The sequence below is a fragment of the Eptatretus burgeri genome, chromosome 8 (assembly GCF_056783735.1).
Source record: "Eptatretus burgeri isolate ZD-2024b chromosome 8, Ebu_testis_v1, whole genome shotgun sequence".
Lineage (NCBI taxonomy): Eukaryota > Metazoa > Chordata > Myxini > Myxiniformes > Myxinidae > Eptatretus > Eptatretus burgeri.
Genome location: NC_140968.1, coordinates 40939573 through 40947193, shown reverse-complemented (window position 1 = coordinate 40947193; position 7621 = coordinate 40939573).

The following is a 7621-nucleotide window of genomic DNA, read 5'->3' as shown; positions in this document are numbered from 1 at the left end:
AAGGAAAGGGAAGGCAGAATGGGGGGGTGAGGAAAGGGAAGGCAGCATGGGGGGTGAGGAAAGGGAAGGCAGCATGGGGGGGGGGAGGAAAGGGAAGGCAGCATGGGGGGAAGACAAGGGTGATAAAACACGTCCAAACAGCGTTTTATTTTTAACCACCGGGTTCCATATAAAACCCAGCGGGAGCATTTAAAGCCTGCGCCATATACCTGGCAAAGGTCTGCCTGCATACATGCATGCTCACACATGCAGCGATCATTGCACCCCTCTGGTCCGCTCACTTTGAATCTGAGTCGTACATGTTACGCTATGGGGAAGCAGTTTTAAATTCAAAAATAAATCATCAGTCCTTAACAGTCTCCTTTACAGAGGAGGATGGGTGGGGCAGCAAGGAGAGGAGTGAGAGAGGGAGAGGGTGGGAGGAGAGGGGATGAGTGGAGAGGGAGAGATAGGACGGGGAGAGGATTCCAGCAGATGCGCCATCCAGTTTGACGTCCATCTGAGGGACGGCACACATTGATGAATCACCCTGCCTGTGAAACACCAGGATGACAGTTTATAGCTGGGTCAGGATTCAAACCCAGGCTAGACAGCTTAGAGAGCATGCATACCTTTCAGCTCTTCTGCCATGATGTGGCAATTCATTGCTTTGTAACAACTGAAAAGACTTTTTTAGGGTATCCAGTCAAATGGACTGGATAACCTATTGTTTTTCTTCTGTTTATTATTATTTTTCTTCCGCCGTAAATTTGCAAAATTTCCAATTTTTTTCGCTTTAAATGCCATTTTCTCAGAAATGGTAAGACCAATCGACACAAAATTTTCACCAAATATGTATCTTTTTTGATAGCATACATAATTGATAATTATGACGTCATAGGTCACGTGGTACGGGCGCCATCTTGAAAAAACAGATCAACTTTGGACCTCTGTATCTCGGAAACCTTCTAGTGTAAAAAAATTTCGCTTGATACATTTTAACAAGCTCCCTCTCGGGAATACGTGTGATTTTTCGTGACGTCATCAGTGAAGAGGTATCCCAGTAAAAATTCGTCAAGTAGAACGCCACATGGCAAAAATTTGAAATTTCTTGAGCGTCATCTACACAAAAATTCATCGTAGAAAAAAAATATTTTGACGTCATCGGTGACGTAATTCGGCCGCCATCTTGTGTTTTTAGTGTTTTTTTAAAAAAATCTTCTTCTCCAGAACGGCTGTGCAGATTGAGGTGAAACTTTACACGCACATTCTCCCTGAGGTCCTCTTTCAAGTTTGTTAATTTGTTATTGATACGTCACATGGTTTGGCGGCCATCTTGAAAAAACCCTAAAACCTTCAAACATCTTCTCCAGAAGCGCTGGTCCAATGAAGGCGAGATTTCAGAACTATATTCGTGACATGTATGCGATGCAAGTTTGTTAATTTCAAAGTGATATGTCACATGGTTTGGCCGCCATGTTGGATTTAAGAAAAATATTAAATAATGTTTTCTCTGGTATTTCATAAGCCATCGAAGCGAAAATTTGCAAGTGCCTTCCTCGCTCAAGTCTGGATACATGGTAAAAAAATTTTACCTCAGAAGTCACATGATTTGGCGGCCATCTTGGATAGAAAAATAGACCTTATCCGATTTACACGAAACTTCACACACTTGTTCGGGTCGACGATGGAAAGCAGAATTTAAATTTATGATATCATAGGTCACAAGGTTCGGCAGCCATCTTGGATTGAAAATGAATAAATTTTAAAAATCTTCTTCTCCAGAAGGGCAAGACAGATGAAGACGAAACTTCACACATATATTCCCCATGAGGTCCTTTCTCAAGTTTGTTAATTTTTTCTTGATCGGTCACATGGTTTGGCGGCCATCTTGAAAAAACCCTAAAACCTTCAAACATCTTCTCCAGAAGTGCTGGTCGGATGAAGGGCAGATTTCAGAAGTATGTTCGGGACACGTAGGCGATATAAGTTTGTTAATTTCAAATTGATAAGTCACACGGTTTGGCCGCCATGTTGGATTTAAGAAAAATATTAAATAATGTTTTCTCTGGAAACGCTTAACCTAACAAATCGAAAGTTTGCAATTATCGTCTACCATCGTGTGTGCACGCGTGGTAAAAATTATGATGTCACACATCACATGGTTTGGCGGCCATCTTGGATAGAAAAACGCACCTTTACCGATTAACACGAAACTTCACAAACGTGTTCCAATACCCAGTTGGAAGCAGAATATACATTTGTGATGTCATAGGTCACATGGTTCGTCAGCCATCTTGGATTGAAAAATAATATCTTAAAACGTCTTTTTCTCTGAAACGACTGAACAGATCCAGGCGAAACTCCACCACTATGACCGCCTCTCCATGACGAATAAAAAGTTCTCACCCCCTTTTGATGTACGATGCAACGTTTGGCAGCCATAGTGGATTGAAGGAAAAATATTAATTAATGTTTACTCTGGAACTACTGCATCAATAAATGTGAAACATCAGCTTTATGGTGGAACAGTCATGCGGAATGAGCGTTTGAAATTTCAACGGGATCGGGCCCAGGGTTTGGCAGCCATGTTGGTTTTAAGAAAAATATTAAATAATCTTTTCGCTGGAACTGCTTAACCTAGCGAAGCGAAAATTTGCACTTATCGTCTCCAATCGTGTTTCCACAAGTGGTGAAAATTATGACGTCACAAGTCACACGGTTTGGCCGCCATCTTGGATTGAAGGATAAATATTAATTAATCTTTACTCTGGAACCGCTGCTTCTGTATATACGCAACTTCAGATTTGTAATTTAGCCGACATGCGAAACAAAAGTTTAAAATTTCAACCTGATCGGTCACACGGTTTGGCAGCCAGAATTATTTAATTATTTGAATCTGTTTGCCAGTAATCAGGAAATTGAACGCTTTGTGCTGCCCGGTTCGTAACTCGTCTGTTCCGTGCCGTCTCGAAGCATGCCTGTGTTTGTATCACCATTAAATAATGTTTTCTCTGGCACCGCTTATCCGATGAATGCGAAACTTTGCGACTATGATTTAAGTCTCATGTTGTATCAGTTGTGTCAAAGGCGGACGGACTGGGTACCCGGTCATCACTGCCAGCAGTTATAAAGTGGCAGTTCTAGTTTACTCATTGTAATCATCCAATTTATTTTCCCTTCCTCACTCCCGAAATGTCTCCATGGAGAACCGAGCCACCGTCTCGCCATCGAATCTTGAAGAGCGCTTGCCTGAGTGGGAAACTACTCAAGCAAAACAGTTGAAGAAACTTAAAAACGAAAAGTTCAATTTTTTTGTATGCATCTATTGATGCCGAAGTGATGGGTCACCTAATGAATAAGATCATACAAAAAGGGGAAACGTGGTATAAAATAAAATTGCACATTTTTCAGCGAGTGAACCACCGCCAGACGCACCGACTGAGGAACCGTACAGCCAAACATAGGCGAATGGCCCGGAACTTTGTTCAAGTTGATCGATATATTCAGTGACAGTGCGAATATTGTATAACGCTCGCCTAGTAGTCCAAGAGCATTAGGTCAAAATAGGCCCTAACCTGGACATTTTTGGTAACAAGCTGATTTTTTCAGGATAGGTCCAGGAATGTGTGTGAAATAACATACTAAAAGTCCTCATAAATCCTCCTTGAGCGTTTTCCGCAATCCAAGATGGCGTCCAAAATGGCCGCCTCTTCTGTTTTTCTCATAACTTTGCAAGCAGGTTTCCCCAAAACACACTTTAAATGTCTACATATATGTTTTGAAGTATGAGGAACTCATTAGAATACATCTTAAGAGATGCTGAAGCACACAAGTACCAATAAGACCTCTTGAGTTCTTCCAAAAGTCCAGGCAGAAGCAGACGCCGACACCCTGATTGTCTCCACAGCACTAGCACTGGCAGAGTCAGAACATGTGCCAGTTGCTGTCGTTGGTACGGACACAGACTTACTGGTAATGCTAGTTGCTCGGGCAACCTCTTCCACAGATGTGTACATGCTATGCCGCAGTAATCCTGTCACGGTCTTCAACATTCATGAGATTCAGCATGCCATAGGGGACACAAGAAATCACTTGATGTTTCTTCATGCTGTGACGGGATGTGACACGGTCTCTGCGATCTATCGTCAGGGCAAGCGTAAAGCTTTCAACATGGTGCACAAGAAGCGGGACTACGACTTGCTGGATACCTTCACAAACAGTGGAAGCACCCATGACGAGGTGGAAAAAGCTGGGGAAGGCTTCATTCTTAAGCTTTATGGAGCCAGCAGTTTTGAATCTCTTGATGACTACCGTCACATCGCATACAAACGGGCAATCGGTCGCAGTTCCCTGAGTTCATCCTTTCAGCTAGAAAGTCTACCTCCAACTGGTGCTGCAGCAAAGCAACATTCATATCGCGCCTATCTTACCGTCCAGGAATGGATGGGTAACTCCTTATCTCCAACAGAATGGGGCTGGCGATTTCAGGACGGGACTCTTACCCCGGTAGAAACAGACATTGCTGTTGCACCCGACACTTTGCTGAACATGGTGGCATGTGGGTGTAAACCAGATGGTTGCAGAAGCATGACATGTATCTGCAAGAAACTTGGGCTCTTTTGTACCTCAATGTGCAGTAAATGCAGTGGTCTCAATTGCAACAATACAGCACCAACTCTTATAGATGCCGACGATGATATTACCCCAACTTCAGAGGACATCAACATTGAAGATACAGCATCCGACGATGAAGACAATGACTGATGCAACTAGGTGTGTGCATGCGTAAGGTAAAGATTCATCTGAAACTTTTGAGGTTTGAATCTCTAGCATGATCTTGTTTTGAATGTCTTTGCCTCTTGAAACAGGCTAAAACAGCAGTGTGTTGATAAGTGGCGGACATTTTGAGCACCATTTGAATTTCAGAAAGAACTTCAGCGGTTTTATTGTTTCCTTTGTACTTCAAAGTATCTGAATGAGTTCCTTATTTCTCAAGACATAATATATTTAGAGATTTAAAGTGCATATTGAGGTAACTTAGTCACAGGGTCATGAGAAAAACAGGAAATTGCAACCATCTTTGGCACCATTTTGGATTTTGGGACTAGTTCAAGTAGTTTTATTGGTATAGATATGCGTGTTTCAAATCTGCGAATAAGAATTTATCTAGATTCCTTGACTCCCATAACATATATAAAGACATTTTAGTGTGCTTTATTGGGTTACTTAGTTGCAGAGTTATGAGAAAACAACAACAGGAAAAGGGGCATTTCGGGCGCCATTTTGAATTTCAGGATGAGCTCAAGTGTTTTTATTGGTAAATGCGTGTTTTTGAAAAACTCCCAATAAGTATATGATTCATTTCATTGAGTCGCAAAACATATATTAAGACATTTAAAGTGCGTGTTGAAGTACCTTGGTGTAAAACCAGAAACGGCAGCAATTTCAGACACCATTTTGGATTTCTGAAAGAGCTTAAGCGGTTTTATTCGATTTTGTGTGTTTCAAAATCTTCCTATATGTATTGTATTGAGTTCCTTATACTTCAAAACATATGTGTAGACATTTAAAATGTGTTATAGGTAAACCTACTTGCAAAGTTATGATAAAAACAGGAAATGGCGGCCATTTTGGACGCCATTTTGGATTGCGGAAAACGCTCAAGGAGGATTCATGAGGACTTTTAGTATGTTATTTCACACACATTCCTGGACCTTTCCTGAAAAAAATCAGCTTGTTACCAAAAATGTCCAGGTTAAACCCTAATGCTCTTGGACTATAGTGGCTTAAGCACTTAAGGAAGCACTCCAACAAAATGGTTGATAAAGAACAGCTGGCTTGGCAAGCGATTAGTTTTCGCTGATCGGTTAAATAAACACAATGCACCTGGAGACTGCCAAAATGGACAAATGAACACTTTTATTTTAAGCAATCAGAACTACTGCTGAAGTCAATAAAGAAGTTAAAATTTTGAAATGCGGCTGAGATCAAGAGATTTAGAGGTTATTGAATGTGTGAAAATGAAATAAAGCCACGGTGGCTGGAATCTCTGGGCGTTGATAAGTATTGCAATGTATCCAGCGATTCGTAGGTATGATGATCAGGCATTCGATACGAGTGAAGGGAGTGAAAAATCAAACTTTATCGTTTGTAAGTCATTGTGGCCTGTGTGGAAGAAAAATAATTATATTCATGTACTCTCAATTATAATTGTTGCTGGTGCTTTATAAATTTAATTTTTATGCCAGAGTCGAATTGGCTGTCAGTTATGTTTCCCTTTACCCAAGAGTCTTTTGACCGAAATATTGATAAAAGGATTTTTTTTTTTTGTATACCTTTGTCGAGGCTTGTATGTCTTACTATGAAACAGGGTGACCTGGTTGATAACACTGGAACTTTTGCCATGATTATGTCATTCTCTTTCACCCAGTGGACACGTATTGCAGTTTGAGTTATTTTGCCTAATGCTTAACAACTAACCCTGCAGTTGAGTTGCTAAATGTCTCCCCTCCCATTATTGGAATGTCATGTTGTGCATAAGAAGAATTGCTTCAGGCTTTTGTTTCAGTGAAGTCCATTTGAATGGTTGACTGAAACATTTAAATTGACTTCACGAAATTTCCGTATATATGAAATTAAAGATTCTCCTTTGGTATGCTGATCCAACTTGTGGAAAGAGTTATTTTTCACCACAACTTTGGCGACCCAGATGGGACCTGAACTCCGGCAGGACTGGGAACAGCATCATCTGGCATAACAGCAAGCAAGTGGTCACTTAAGATGTTTGCTCTTACTTCAGATCAGATGCTGCATCTCTCAGCCAAACGGGTAATGTGGTACTTCATTGAATGGAGAGGAATACAATGGAGAACCTTGAGTGATAGGCCGGAGAGGATCCTGCGGTTCGAGACCGCTTAAGCCTATGGGGCTGAACAGAGATCAGGGATCTCTTTTCGGGGAGTTCGAGTTTCCGCCGTACCTTGAGCGAGTTCGGTACTCGGCTCACTGTGCTGTACTCTGTACAGCAGTGGCAGAGGGGGAAAGGCCATCCCCTCTGGCCAAAAGGAGGGGGTTGGAATCCCACCTCTGCAAAGAGAGGGTTAATGCCCCTGCTCGCTAAAAGGTTCAAGTCCCCAATGGGGAGAACGAATAAGTGTTATGAATATTTGTTGAGTTACCTCTTTGGATTTCTGTTTGTTCATTGTACTCACTCGAAGTTTGCTTGCTCTGAAACTGTTGCATTGTATTGTGTGGAGGTGTTACGGATTTGTAAATCCTATACTTTTGTATTAAGGAGTTACCTCTTTGGACGGATTTGTGAATGCTTTGTGATTGGAAATGTTAAGTTTTGTGTTTAGGACGTAAGTTGAGTGTCCCATCCGGGTCGCAAAAATTGTGGTGGAAAATAACTCAATTTCCACAAGTTGGATCAGCATACCAAAGGAGAATCTTTCATTTCGTATATACGGAGTGAAGTCCATTTGAATGTTTCAGTCAAGCATTCAATGTTATTCCTCCGTATATACAAAATTAAAGATTCTCCTTTGGTATGCTGATCTAACTTGTGGAAATAGAGTTATTTTCCACCACACCTGTTCCATGTCAAGACATTGTAAAGCAGGCCAAAAAAAAGAAAACA